The 16067-nt window shown below is 47.3% G+C and overlaps 1 protein-coding gene across 2 annotated transcripts in view; it reads left to right on the top strand.

Annotated features, from left to right (window-relative positions):
• CHD9 (chromodomain helicase DNA binding protein 9) overlaps positions 1-16067 on the top strand; it is a 575583-nt gene that overhangs the window by 388669 nt on the left and 170847 nt on the right. The window lies entirely within an intron of this gene.

The raw sequence follows: 16067 nt of genomic DNA, 5'->3' as shown, positions 1-16067 counted from the left end.
TTTCCTATTGGCAGCAATAAGTCATCGCCGATAAATCTCCAGAAGGTTTGTCGCGGATTTCTCTTCACCATCTCAGAGCTGGGAAGTTTTTAATTATTTTTAATCGGCCAATAATGACATGTCATTTTTGGGATAAAAAAATGCAAAGTGATGGAAATTGGGGTACAAGGTACAATATGGGACAGGTATATTGGGGTGCTTTATGAATGGGACAAGTGTTTTTTAGGCTTGCAAGTGGGAGTAATCAGTCTGTTTCCACTATTTTTTAAAGGTCCACTAAAAGGACCCAAATATATACTTATAACCATTTTTATGTACCCCAAATTTAATGAGAGCGTTTAATTTGCAGAGACAATGGCTTTCTATCACTTTTCAGCATTTAATAAAAAATGCATATAACAGCAAGTTGACCCAATTTAATGACACCAAGTAGTTATATTATGGCCGATAATAGACTTCTATAATGTTTTCCAATATTAGTTTTGCATTTTTGGGGTACAGACAAATTTCACCAATTTTTCCTATGCTTTTGCCGGCTAGAATTATTGCACGATTGCCTTTGTTGCAGATTTGGAATAGGATAGGAGTGATAAACAGGAAAAAGATGCGATAACATTAACCATGATCGCAGATCCCGTTATCGCAGCTAATTGGTTACCCCCCCCTTAGGATCTTAAACCTTAAAAATGGTGACTGTCATGTAGCCCTTAGATCTAATACAAGACAGCAGGCAACTCTGTATAGGATCTTGCCTACTGAGAATTACCATTATTTTGTCAAATTACACTTCAATAAATATGCAACTACTTGGTTAATGTACAGTAACATGCTTTTGATAGTGGCTTCTTTTAGATTCAGGAAAAGGCAATGGACTTCCGGGCATCTCGATGTAGCATCGGCCGAAAAAACAAGGAAGTTTGGAATTGTATGATGCACTAATGTGTAGGAGGAGTAGAGATAACAGTATTTTGTTAAACTACATCATATTTTGCTTTTCTGTGTTAGTAATGTACATTGTAATATTAAGCTGTTTGGTTTGTGGACAGGCTGGTTTGCAGTTACTCTCCCCAGTGGCCAGATCTGCGGGATCATGCATCTGCTTTTATAGATGTCCATTCTGTATAGTAGGTGCATGGTCATTTTGGTAATTCATACTTGTGTTGGTAACATTCAGGGCTCTTTTATGTGCCCATCTGTCTTTTTTTCCCTCCTAATGTTGTGTTTAAATACATTTCCACACGACCTTTTCTATTACTGGCTTGTATATACTGTTGTGCAGTGTTTGCTATATTCATAATTCTTTCTTGTAGCTGCCCTCTGGAGGTTCTTAGCTATATATTCATGAAATCGGCCAGATTTGTGTTGTGTTTTGATACTGTACAGCTCAGAGACTCTGGCCATTTCAGTGAGACTCTGTCCATTTCAGTCTATAAAGAGACTGTACTTAGGAAACGCTAAATTAGCTTACAGTAATAGGTTCTATAATGTCTCCATTTTGCTGCACTTTCTCTCTCCCAAATATGCTTCTTTAGTATGCCCCATTACTTGCTTATCTCAACTATCTGACTGTTTCTAATGTAATAAAGGTATCCTGCACAATGAAGGATTTCCTATAATGTGTACACTGATCGGATACATTGCCCTCTTCCAATTTGGGAACTGGTCGGCTACACCCAAACTTCATACTAGTCACCTGGTACACTGGAACTGCAGCAAATTTTTATTATTTTTATAATTATTATACTTTATATAGTGCCACAAGGGATCCATAGCGCCCATTACAGAGTACATTAATATTAGCAAAGCAGCACTTACAGTTCAAGACAATATATGACAAGTACGGAATACCAGGGGTTAGGTGCCATCAATAGGAGTATGGAGTATAAGATAGTGTAAGGAAGCGAAGGAAAGGCACATGAGGGAAGGAGGCCCTGCTCTTGCAATCTATGCTTAAAAAAAAAATTAGCTTTTATAACTGGGTGTGGCAGGTAAATCCTGTGCCTATGTTTCTATTAAATGCAGTCCATCTGCTTACGCCTGTAGCTATGATACACAGGATACTGACTTATTAAATTGTAAACTAAGATTTGGCAAGTGACCAGATATACTGTGAAGCATGTTAGAATGTCTGCAGAGTTTACTACCCTATGTTGTAAATGTTACACTGTGTGCCAGAAGTTGCAGTGTTAATGACCACAGCTACAAATTGGTGGTTACCATGCGGAAGCCAGCACACTTAAGCTGGGTGCCAAAGGTGCTACATGATGTAACAGTACATTGCACTGCTGTACGCACTGCACGATCTGCTGTGTGATGTGACGTATCGTTACATGTAACAACACCATGTCCGACGTTGAATCCCTCTATTGGGGTGCAGAACATCCAATGGGACGATGAGTCCATCCACTTCATCAAACCATGAATTAGGTGAATTGAAGGTTACACTATATGATGGTCATCGTGATACGTTGTGTCTTGTAACATCGTCTGAGATACCGTGTAGTGTGCACCCAGCTGTAGGCCCCTTAACTACTGGCGTTTGCAACTTTGCATATAAAAAAGAAATTGAAAATCGGATGTCAAAATGCTTATAAACACGTTAGATTTATCCATGCGTCTTATGCAGGGTACAGACTGGACGATATATTGTCTGTTCTGTTTACGAATCACATGGTATATACAAACAATATGTCTGTTAACGACATCGTTCACAGACATATTGTGCCGGCCCTGCAGCACAGCCACTGCCCGAAATATCCACAGACATATTTGCAAGGCTTGGGTATTCAAATGATACTGGTGGATCCCGGAGTCCTCGTGGGTGCATCAGCATGGGTGATGAGTTGAAGCATTGACAATGATGTTCTGTGAGGCTGTAACAATATGACAACAATGTGTTACTAGCCTGTAAATCTATCAATCAAGGTGATTTTGCTGACTGGACCATGGTGTGACTGTGTTCTGCTCCATACTGTGAGGCTCTGCAATGTGCTCTATCCCCATAAGGCAGCTCCATATTGTCAGGTTGTGATCCTGTGCTGATAACCAAGTGTTCCAGCGTCTGCAGAAGCATGTAAAGCCATCTGGACTGCATCAGTGCTACAGTATATATCTCGCCCTGTAACTCCCTAACAACGGTGAGTGCTCTCTGGGGCAGTACTAACCCCTTCACTGCCAGAGTGTGCACAGGTTCTGCACATGCACACTACACACATACATGCTGCGCACTGCCCACATGCACACTGCACACATACATGCTGCGCACTGCCCACATGCACACTGCACACATACATTCTGCACATATACATAGGGCCGGACTGGAACTAAAAGTATACACTGGCATTTAACGCACATTGGCGCACCTTGGCGTCAGCATCTGGCTCCTGTCATAAACTGCTCCCCTTACTTTTCCTGACTCCTAGTTCTTAGTCTGTGCCTTTCAAATATAATGAATATTAGATGTATACATCATTCTCTGTATTAAGATACAAAGAGTTGAACTCATCCTGCAAAGGATTCAAACGTGCCATAGACATTTGGCATTTGTTTGGTTCTGTTAGGTAAAACTGCCACTTTTTTGGTGTACAGTAGGTCACACACAAAGAAAAGGAAAGGCATTTTACCTGTTGATCAAGCCCTAGCTTAGCAGTCGTAAAGGATTAGATAGTGTTCACTGTAGGAATTATTTAGGGCAGGGGTGCTGAACACAGAGGAGGACAGTTCTGTGTACACCAAAGCAGAGCTGTAACTACACATTTTGGTTCCCTGTCTACATTGGTGCCACTCCCCTCCATACCTCAGGTAGGGAGAGTATACGTATCTATCGACACACACATAGTAAAGAAACGTTTCCAGTGGCGACATTCTGATATTTACCCTTGTAGCCATCAACCCTGGGTACGCCTCTGTTTTCCACACACATTTACATAGGTAAGAGAATAAATGTCACTTAATTTCTGATTATTTTGTCCTCCAGGATCAGAAATCTATATGCAATGTTATGGTTTCATCAGAAGTGTGTAGCCAAAGTAAAGGCCTGTTTGCGCAGAATGGAGTAGGGTCGCTTAACGAGTGATGCAAATTGCGGATGATGATGTCCTGATCCAGGCTATTTCAAGTAGGAATAAGCCTGTTAATATCAATGTATGTGATATCAGGATATCTGAATGGTGTATCAAGGGATGTGATGCCAATGCATCTGGGTTATAGCAAAATGGGCATGATTGAAATTTGTATTATTCCAATTGATGTTTCAATGTACCATTGTATTATACTAGTCAAATGTCTTTGCATGTTAAATGGTAGATACTTAATTGATCTGCTTGTATAGAGCCTTTTTACAGTACAGAGGTGTCAGATACACTTTGATGTAGGGAACCAGAGATGGCTTGGAGAATTTCAGAGGCCAGGGTCAGGCCTGGTTCGTGTCTTTTCCAACAAGTTATTTACTTTAACAACAGGGGGTGCATCCTTATGGGTCAGTGAAGACATTTTGGCTACAACAGGTGATAAATGTTCCTGTAGCCAGTTGTAAAAACTGTCCCAGTATAAATGGATAAATCTGGTTCATACCTTCAAACAAAATAAGATGGTTCATTAAATAATCCCTGCTCATGTGACCAGGAGGGCCTGTACCAACTCTCTAAGCATCAAACAAGCAATTGAAAGATAAGGCCATCCACCCCTGTTAGTATGGTCAAGAGACCCCACAGTATAAGCTAAGACTCCATTCACTCTGGCTTTGGAAGGGTTAAGCAAATTCTCCAGAGGGAGGGGGACATGTGAGTGCAGCCTGGGTTTTAAATATGAGGAACACAGGCTGGAAGGTGTTCATTCTGCATGAGGCTATCGAAGGATACAGGTGTTCCATAAGGCAATAGGAAGGCCTGATCCAATAACTATTGAATCCAAAGAGACTAGATTGTTTTGTTTATTTCTCTAACGTTCTTGAGGATGCTGGGACTCCGTAAGGACCATGGGGAATAGACTGGCTCCGCAGGAGATAGGGCACTTTAAGAAAGTTTTGGACTCTGGGTGTGCACTGGCTCCTCCCTCTATGCCCCTCCTCCAGACCTCAGTTTTACACTGTGCCCAGAGCAAGATGGGTGCACTGCAGAGAGCTCTCCAGAGTTCTCTACCTAGAAGCATTTTTGTTTGGATTTTTTTTTTCTACCTTTTACTACTTTTTCACAGGGAGCACTGCTGGCAACAGGCTCCCTGCATCGAGGGACTGAGGAGAGAGGAGCAGACCTTCTTGTCAAAGATAGGCTCTGCTTCCTCGGCTACTGGACACCATTAGCTCCAGAGGGGGTGAACGCAGGTTCTTACTGGGCGTCCACCCCCGGAGCCGCGTCGCCGTTCTCCTCACAGAGCTAGAAGTACAGAAGACAGAAGTCGTCAGGCGGCAGAAGCCTTCAGCTTCACTGAGGTAACGCACAGCACTGCATCTGTGCGTCATTGCTCCCATACACCTCACATACTCCGGTCACTGTAAGGGTGCAGGGCGCAGGGGGGGGCGCCCTGGGCAGCAATATAAACCTCTACATGGCAAAAAGACTATATACATGTGCAGGTGGGCTCTGTACATGTATATAAAAGAGCCCCCGCCATATTTTACTAAGTTTGAGCGGGACAGAAGCCCGCCGCCGAGGGGGCGGGGCTTCTCCCTCAGCACTCACCAGCTCCATTTTCTCTCCACAGCACTGCTGAGAGGAAGCTCCCCGGACTCTCCCCTGCTTACACACGGTGAAAGGGTGCTTAAAAGAGAGGGGGGCACATAATTGGCGGTTTACATATTATACGGCGCTGCTGGGGAAAAACATTTTGTGTTGGTCTCCAGGGTTATTGCGCTGGGGTGTGTGCTGGCATACTCTCTCTCTGTCTCTCCAAAGGGCCTTGACAGGGATACTGTCTTCAGGAAAGGGGTTCCCTGTGTGTGTGTGAAGTGTCGGTACGCGTGTGTCGACATGTTTGACGAGGAAGGCTCGCTTAATGTGGAGGGGGAGTGCTTGAATGTCAGGTCGCCGTCGGCAACGCCGACACCGGAATGGGTGGATATGCTGAATGTCTTGAATGCAAATGTCAATCTATTGCATAAAAGATTAGACAAGGCAGAAGCTAGGGATCAGTCAGGTAGCCAGTCCATGCCTGTCCCTGGGGCGCCAGGTCCTTCGGGGTCTCAGAAGCGCACCATATCCCAGATCGATGACACAAATACCGACACAGATACTGACTCTAGTGTCGACTATGAAGATGCAAAATTACAGCCGAAGGTGGCTAAGGGTATACGGTACATGATTATTGCCATTAAAGAGGTTTTGCATATTACTGAGGAACCACCTGTCCCTGACACGAGGGTACACATGTATAAAGGGAAAAAGCCTGAAGTCACTTTTCCATCCTCATTTGAATTAAGTGACTTGTGCGAAAAGGCTTGGGAATCTCCGGATAGGAGACCACAAGTTCCCAAAAGGATTCTCATGGCGTATCCTTTTCCACAAACTGATAATATACGCTGGGAATCTTCGCCAAAAGTTGACAAGGCGCTGACACGTTTGTCCAAAAAGGTGGCACTGCCTTCTCAGGATACGGCTTCCCTCAAGGAACCTGCTGATCGCAGGCAGGAAATTACCTTAAAGCACATTTACAATCATTCCGGTACTATTGCTCGACCGGCTATGGCGTCGGCCTGGGTTTGTAGTGCGGTTGTGGCATGGGCAGATTCCTTATCTACGGAAATTGACACCTTAGATAGGGACGCCATTCAAATGACCATAGAGCATATCAGAGATGCTGCCCTGTATATGAGGGATGCTCAGAGAGACATTTGTTTATTAAGCTCCAGAATAAATGCTATGTCTATTTCTGCTAGGCGGCTCCTGTGGACCCGACAGTGGACGGGAGATGCCGATTCAAAGCGGCATATGGAGTCCTTGCCTTACAAAGGGGTGGAGTTGTTTGGAGACGGCCTCTCGGATCTTGTCTCTACGGCTGGTAAGTCAAATTTCTTACCTTATGTCCCCCCCGCAGCATACAAAAAAGGCACCTCATTATCAAATGCAGTCCTTTCGTTCCAATAAAAACAAGTTGGTACGTGGATCATCCTTTGTTGCCAGAGGGAAAGGGCAGGGGAAAAAAGCTGCACACAGCTAGTTCCTAAGAGCAGAAGTCCTCCCCTGCGTCTGCAAAGTCCACCGCATGACGCTGGGGCTTTCCGAGGGGAGGCAGATCTGGTGGGGGCTCGTCTTCGGTTTTTCAGCCACGTCTGGGTTCACTTGCAGGTGGATCCCTGGGCATTAGAGATTTTCTCAGGGATACAGGCTGGAATTCGAAGACTTGCCTCCTCGCCGATTTTTCAAATCGGCTCTGCCGGCTTCCCCATCAGAGAGGGAGCTAGTGTTGGCAGCAATCCAAAAATTGTATATTCAACAGGTGATTGTCACAGTTCCTCATCTCCAGCAAGGAGGAGGGATATTACTCAACCCTGTTTGTGGTCCCGAAACCGGACGGTTCGGTCAGACCCATTTTAAACCTGAAATCTCTGAACCTGTACTTGAAGAGGTTCAAAATGGAATCACTCAGGGCGGTCATCGCCAGCCTGGAGGGGGAGGATTGGATGGTGTCCCTGGACATAAAGGATGCTTACCTTCATGTTCCGATATTCCCCCCACATCAGGCGTTCCTGAGATTTGCAGTGCAGGACTGTCACTACCAATTTCAGACGTTGCCGTTTGGGCTTTCCATGGCCCCGAGAATTTTCACCAAGGTAAGATGGTGCTCCTGCGCAGGCAGGGGGTCACAATTATCCCATACTTGGACGATCTCATAAAGGCGAGATCTCGGGAGAGGTTGCTGGACAACGTGTCTCTGTCCATGAAGACGTTGCAGATACACGGCTGGATTCTCAATATACCGAAGTCCCAGCTAGTCCCTACAACGCGTCTGACCTTTTTGGGGCTGATTCTAGACACAGACCAGAAAAAGGTTTTTCTTCCGATCGAAAGGGTTCAGGAACTCATAGCCATGGTCAGGAACCTATTAAAACCAAAAAAGGTTTCAGTGCATCATTGCACGCGGGTCCTGGGGAAGATGGTGGCTTCCTACGAGGCCATCCCTTTCGGCAGGTTCCATACGAGGACTTTTCAATGGGACTTCTTGGACAAGTGGTTCGGGTCCCATTTACAAATGCATCAAAGGATCACCCTGTCTCCCAGGACCAGGGTATCTCTCCTGTGGTGGCTGAACAGTGCTCACCTACTGAAAGGTCGCAGGTTCTGCATTCAGGACTGGGTCCTGGTGACCACGGACGCAAGCCTCCGAGGCTGGGGAGCAGTGACACTGGGAAGAAATTTCCAAGGTCTCTGGTCAAGCCTAGAGTCTTGTCTCCACATCAACGTCCTGGAGTTGAGGGCCATATACAACGCCCTGCGTCAAGCGGAGGAATTGCTTCGGAGAAAACCGGTTCTGATTCAGTCAGTCAATGTCACGGCAGTGCTCATGTAAACCGCCAAGGCGGAACAAGGAGCAGAATGGCCATCGCAGAAGCGACCAGGATTCTACGCTGGGCGGAAGGCCATGTAAGCGCGCTGTCAGCGGTGTTCATCCCGGGGGTGGACAACTGGGAGGCGGACTTCCTCAGCAGGCACGACCTGCATCCGGGAGAGTGGGGACTTCATCAAGAAGTCTTCGCACAGATCACGGATCGTTGGGGACTGCCTCAAATCGACATGATGGCATCCCGTCTCAACAAAAAGCTAAAGCGGTATTGCGCCAGGTCAAGGGACCCTCAGGCGTTAGCGGTAGACACTCTGGTGACACCTTGGGTGTTCAGATCGGTCTATGTGTTTCCTCCTCTTCCTCTCATACCCAAGGTGTTGAAAATAATACGAAGAAGCAGGGTCAGAACAATACTCATTGTTCCGGATTGGCCACGGAGGACTTGGTATCCGGAGCTTCAAGAGTTGCTCGCAGGGGATCCGTGGCCTCTTCCTCTAAGGCAGGACCTGCTGCGGCAGGGCCCTGTCTGTTCCAAGACTTACCGCGGCTGCGTTTGACGGCATGGCGGTTGAACGCCGGATCCTAGCGGAAAAAGGGATTCCGGAGGAAGTCATTCCTACAATGATCAAGGCTAGGAAAGATGTGACGTTAAAACATTATCACCGTATATGGCGGAAATATGTTTCTTGGTGTGAGGCCAGAGCTGCTCCTACGGAGGAGTTCCATTTGGGCCGTCTACTTCACTTTCTTCAAACAGGAGTGACTTTGGGCCTAAAATGAGGGTCCATAAAGGTCCAGATTTCGGCCTTATCCATTTTCTTTCAAAGAGAATTGGCCTCTATTCCTGAAGTACAGACCTTTGTGAAGGGAGTGCTGCATATTCAGCCTCCCTTTGTGCCTCCGGTGGCGCCTTGGGATCTTAACGTGGTGTTACGTTTCCTCAAGTCACCTTGGTTTGAACCACTCAAAACTGTGGAGTTGAAATACCTCATGTGGAAAGTGGTCATGTTGTTGGCGTTAGCTTCGGCAAGACGTGTTTCCGAATTGGCGGCTTTATCACATAAAAGCCCATACTTGGTTTTTCACGTGGATAGGGCGGAGTTGAGGACTCGCCCTCACTTTCTGCCAAAAGTGGTCTCATCTTTTCATGTGAACCAACCTATTGTCGTGCCTGTGGCTACACGGGACTTGGAGGATTCCGAGTCCCTGGATGTAGTCAGGGCTTTGAAGATTTATGTGACCAGAACGGCTAGAATCAGGAAGACTGAAGCTTTGTTCGTTCTGTATGCGGCCAACAAGGTTGGCGCTCCTGCTTCAAAGCAGACTATTGCTCGCTGGATCTGTAACACGATTCAGCAGGCGCATTCTACGGCAGGATTGCCGTTACCAAAATCGGTTAAGGCCCACTCCACTAGGAAAGTGGGCTCTTCTTGGGCGGCTGCCCGAGGGGTCTCGGCATTACAGTTGTGCCGAGCAGCTGCTTGGTCGGGGACAAACACCTTTGCAAAGTTCTATAAGTTTGATACCCTGGCTGAGGAGGACCTCCTGTTTGCTCAATCGGTGCTGCAGAGTCATCCGCACTCTCCCGCCCGTTTGGGAGCTTTGGTATAATCCCCATGGTCCTTACGGAGTCCCAGCATCCTCAAGGACGTTGGAGAAAATAAGATTTTACTTACCGGTAAATCTATTTCTCGTAGTCCGTAGAGGATGCTGGTCGCCCGTCCCATGTGCGGACTTCTTCTGCAAGACTTGTATATAGTTATTGCTTACATAAGGGTTAGGTTATAGTTTTTCAGTGGAACCGTGGCTATGGTGTTGTTCATACTGTTAACTGGGTAAGTTTATCACAAGTTATACGGTGTGATTGGTGTGGCTGGTATGGATCTCGCCCTTAGATTTACAAAAATCCTTCCTCGTACTGTCCATCTCCTCTGGGCACAGTTTCCCTAACTGAGGTCTGGAGGAGGGGCATAGAGGGAGGAGCCAGTGCACACCCAGAGTCCAAAGCTTTCTTAAAGTGCCCTATCTCCTGCGGAGCCCGTCTATTCCCCATGGTCCTTACGGAGTCCTAGCATCCTCTACGGACTACGAGAAATAGATTTACCGGTAAGTAAAATCTTATTTTCCCTATTTTCTATTTTATTTGAAATTGTATTTACGTGTTTGACTATGTGACTTTTCAACTGTTATTCTTGTAACTTTATTTTTTCTGTAACAGTAAGCTATGAAGTTTTTTACTTGGATAAAAAATTCTTTATTTTTTTTCTGAAATTTGTGTTTTCCAAACCCAAATCCTCGAGGTCAGGTTACCAAATTTTTACGTATTAATAACTTTGTGTGCGGGTGAGAGCAGAAGCTCGCCCTCAAAGTCGCTTAGCCTGGCAGACGTAGCGACTGATACTTCTGCTGGTGGCAGTTTACCACGTGGATTTACCACACGCTGAGGTAATCAGTAAAGGTGTTACGGGGCAGCATTCTCAGATTGGCGTATCTGGAGAATCGCTGCACTAGGATCGTGACAGATTATATCAGCCGCCACCTCTGAGTAGCTGTATGTGTCTGAACCCCCCCCTCTCCCCCCCCCCCCCCCCACCACCACCACCACCCACCCACACACATACACACTCTAAATTAATCAGATATTTAGTAAAAAAAAAAAAGGGTACACTGTTGGGCCATATTGTCACGTGTGCCCCAAATGCCACATTGTCACATGTGTTCCATCTGTCACATGGCTCCCCAACAGCATATTCCTCATGCCCCCTGTGTGCCCCCATACATTTCATTACATAACTGTACTACATCATTATACTATATCACTGCACTACTTCACTACAGACCCCTATCCACAGCACTACACAATTACATTACATACCCTATTTGCTACATTACATCACTACTCTACATCACCCTACACCAGTGGTCTCCAACCTTAATTGGGGTATGAGCTACTTTTGGAAAATAAAATCTCTGAAGGAGCTACCCCTTTCCCCCAATGCGCGTGTGTTCCTGTGAAAGTGGGTGTGGCCTCACAACTACAAGTAATGTCCCCCCGCGTAGTGCCAGATACACAAATAATGCCCCTCAGCAGTGCCAGATGCACAAATAATGCCCCTCCCTCCCCGCAGTGTCCTATACCCTGCCCCACACAGTGCTAACCCTTGCTGGCTTCTTCTACTGCCACCGGTGCTGCTTCTCCTGTATGAGGGACGGAAGGGGAGCCTCTCCTGTGAAGTCCGGAGAGCGGCTGCGGTGAGGGTGACGGAGTCTCCAGGGGTGGCGGGCATTTAAAATATGGTGCCGGTAAGTGAGCCAATCAGGTGCCGCCACTGCCGGTCCACGAGCTTTGATTGGCTGACGGACAGCATCCTTATTAAAAATGAAGGGAGGAGAAGTACCAGTGACTGCACAAGCCCATGCACTCTGTGAGCTACCAAAAATACTACAGTGAGCTACCGGTAGCTCGCGAGCTACGGGTTGGAGATCACTGCTCTACACGCTGCACTACATCCCTACACTACATGCCTCTAGACACTGTACATGCCCCTATACACTGCACTACACCATTACACTGCATACCCTATATGCTACACTACGCTGTACTTAATGGATAGGGGTTTAATGGTGGCGACTCTCACTGGAAAAGTGCTGGCAACACAGTAGTGTAGAGAAAGAGGTCCCCACCAAGCAGCGCTCAGTATCGGATACAGGGATCCAGCCGCCCATCACCACAGGTGCCCCAGCGAGTGTAGCAGACGGGAGGATCTAATATGTGTGTGTGAGGGGAGCAGTCACCGTAGCGGATGTAGTAGAAGACAGTTCCTGCCATAGGAGAGGTCCCAGGCACCGGAGCTCACTGCAAAGCGTCTGTACCAGTCCCAGGCAGACAGGTGCCCTGGGACCATCTCTTGTCACCGTAGCTCCCCCTCCTAGTAGTCCCAGCACCTTCACAGAGCCACACTTCCGTCCTGAGATCCGCCTTTAGGGTTGGCTTAATAGAGATCATCCAGCCTTTTTCAGCAGCAGCTATTCTCATGGAATCAGCGCAACACTGCCTGTAATCTCCCCATGTAACCCTTCGATGCTCCCCCAATTCCAGTCCCCCCACCCCCCTACCTTTCGGTTGCGGCTATGGTAAACCATTTACTTCTGTTCCTCTGTAGTGAAACCCAGGCGCATATACTACTGCTCTCTCCTTGCATAACCCAGGCACATATACTGCTCTCTCCTGACGTAACCTAGGCGCATATACTGCTCTCTCCTGGCGTAACTCAGGCACGTATACTGCTCTCTCCTGGCGTAACCAAGGTACGTATACTGCTCTCTCCTTGCATAACCTAGGCGCATATACTGCTCTCTCCTGGTGTAACCCAGGCACGTATACTGCTCTCTCCTGGCGTAACCTAGGCGCATATACTACAGTACTTTTACTGTACAGAATACTAAATTGTTTGCAGCTTAAAGTGAGCAGCAGGGAAGGATTGTAAAAAAAAATCTGAGAAGTAGAGCTGCACTAATGTGGTCGTCATCTTAGTGTCCCAAAGCCACTCACCTGACCAATATAATCATCTTTTAATGTATATCTAAACATGAATAGTATTTCTCTGACGTCCTAGTGGATGCTGGGGACTCAGTCAGGACCATGGGGGATAGCGGCTCCGCAGGAGACAGGGCACAAAAGTAAAAGCTTTAGGATCAGGTGGTGTGCACTGGCTCCTCCCCCTATGACCCTCCTCCAAGCCTCAGTTAGATTTTTGTGCCCGGCCGAGAAGGGTGCAATCTAGGTGGCTCTCCTAAAGAGCTGCTTAGAGTAAAAGTTTTGTTAGGTTTTTTATTTTCAGTGAGTCCTGCTGGCAACAGGCTCACTGCATCGAGGGACTTAGGGGAGAGAAGTGAACTCACCTGCGTGCAGGATGGATTGGCTTCTTAGGCTACTGGACACCATTAGCTCCAGAGGGAGTCGGAACACAGGTCTCACCCTGGGGTTCGTCCCGGAGCCGCGCCGCCGACCCCCTTGCAGATGCCGAAAAGTGAAGAGGTCCAGAAACCGGCGGCAGAAGACTTTTCAGTCTTCATAAGGTAGCGCACAGCACTGCAGCTGTGCGCCATTGTTGTCAGCACACTTCATAGCAGGGTGCAGGGCGCTGGGGGGGGCGCCCTGGGCAGCAATGATAGTACCTTATTCTGGCTAAAAATACATCACATATAGCCCCTGGGGGCTATATGGATGTATTTAACCCCTGCCAGGTCTCAGAAAAACGGGAGAAGAAGCCCGCCGAAAAGGGGGCGGGGCCTATTCTCCTCAGCACACAGCGCCATTTTCCCTCACAGAAATGCTGGTGGGAAGGCTCCCAGGCTCTCCCCTGCACTGCACTACAGAAACAGGGTTAAAACAGAGAGGGGGGGCACTTATTTGGCGATATGACTATATATATTAAAATGCTATAAGGGAAAAACACTTATATAAAGGTTGTCCCTGTATAATTATAGCGTTTTTGGTGTGTGCTGGCAAACTCTCCCTCTGTCTCCCCAAAGGGCTAGTGGGGTCCTGTCCTCTATCAGAGCATTCCCTGTGTGTGTGCTGTGTGTCGGTACGTGTGTGTCGACATGTATGAGGACGATGTTGGTGAGGAGGCGGAGCAATTGCCTGTAATGGTGATGTCACTCTCTAGGGAGTCGACACCGGAATGGATGGCTTATTTAAGGAATTACGTGATAATGTCAACACGCTGCAAGGTCGGTTGACGACATGAGACGGCCGGCAAACCAATTAGTACCTGTCCAGGCGTCTCAAACACCGTCAGGGGCGTTAAAACGTCCTTTTACCTCAGTCGGTCGACACAGACACGGACACTGACTCCAGTGTCGACGGTGAAGAAACAAACGTATTTTCCTTTAGGGCCACACGTTACTTGTTAAGGGCAATGAAGGAGGTGTTACATATTTCTGATACTACAAGTACCACAAAAAAGGGTATTATGTGGAGTGTGAAAAAACTACCTGTAGTTTTTCCTGAATCAGATAAATTAAATGAAGTGTGTGATGATGCGTGGGTTTCCCCCGATAGAAAATTATTGGCGGTATACCCTTTCCCGCCAGAAGTTAGGGCGCGTTGGGAAACACCCCTTAGGGTGGATAAGGCGCTCACACGCTTATCAAAACAAGTGGCGGTACCGTCTCCAGATAGGGCCGCCCTCAAGGAGCCAGCTGATAGGAGGCTGGAAAATATCCTAAAAAGTATATACACACATACTGGTGTTATACTGCGACCAGCGATCGCCTCAGCCTGGATGTGCAGCGCTGGGGTGGCTTGGTCGGATTCCCTGACTGAAAATATTGATACCCTTGACAGGGACAGTATTGTATTGACTATAGAGCATTTAAAGGATGCATTTCTATATATGCGAGATGCACAGAGGGATATTTGCACTCTGGCATCAAGAGTAAGTGCGATGTCCATATCTGCCAGAAGTTGTTTATGGACACGACAGTGGTCAGGTGATGCAGATTCCAAACGGCACATGGAAGTATTGCCGTATAAAGGAGAAAAAGACAACGTCTTTTCAGCCTCAGTCCTTTCGTCCCCATAAGGGCAAGCGGGCAAAAGGCCAGTCATATCTGCCATGGGATAGAGGAAAGGGAAGAAGACTGCAGCAGGCAGCCCATTCCCCGAAACAGAAGCCCTCCACCGCTTCTGCCAAGTCCTCAGCATGACGCTGGGGCCGTACAAGCGGACTCAGGTGCGGTGGGGGGGGTCGTCTCAAGAGTTTCAGCACGCAGTGGGCTCACTCGCAAGTGGACCCCTGGATCCTACAAGTAGTATCCCAGGGGTACAGATTGGAAATTCGAGACGTCTCCCCCTCGCAGGTTCCTGAAGTCTGCTTTACCAACGTCTCCCTCCGACAGGGAGGCAGTAGTGGAAACAATTCACAAGCTGTATTCCCAGCAGGTGATAATCAAAGTACCCCTCCTACAACAAGGAAAGGGGTATTATTCCACACTATATTGTGGTACTGAAGCCAGACGGCTCGGTGAGACCTATTCTAAATCTGAAATAGTTGAACACTTACATACAAAGGTTCAAATCAAGATGGAGTCACTCAGAGCAGTGATAGCGAACCAGGAAGAAGGGGACTATATGGTGTCCCGGGACATCAGGGATGCTTACCTCCATGTCCCAATTTGCCCTTCTCACCAAGGGTACCTCAGGTTCGTGGTACAGAACTGTCACTATCAGTTTCAGACGCTGCCGGTTGGATTGTCCACGGCACCCCGGGTCCTTACCAAGGTAATGGCCGAAATGATGATTCTTCTTCAAAGAAAATGGACGATCTCCTGATAGGGGCAAGGTCCAGAGAACAGTTGGAGGTCGGAGTAGCACTATCTCAAGTAGTTCTACGACAGCACGGGTGGATTCTAAATATTCCAAAACCGCAGCTGTTTCCGACGACACGTCTGCTGTTCCTAGGGATGATTCTGGACACAGTCCAGAAAAAGGTGTTTCTCCCGGAGAAGAAAGCCAGGGAGTTATCCGAGCTAGTCAGGAACCTCCTAAAACCAGGAAAAGTGTC

This window comes from Pseudophryne corroboree, chromosome 11, assembly GCF_028390025.1.
Source record: "Pseudophryne corroboree isolate aPseCor3 chromosome 11, aPseCor3.hap2, whole genome shotgun sequence".
Lineage (NCBI taxonomy): Eukaryota > Metazoa > Chordata > Amphibia > Anura > Myobatrachidae > Pseudophryne > Pseudophryne corroboree.
Note: the sequence above shows the minus strand (reverse complement) of the source record. Positions and strands in the feature narration are given on the sequence as shown.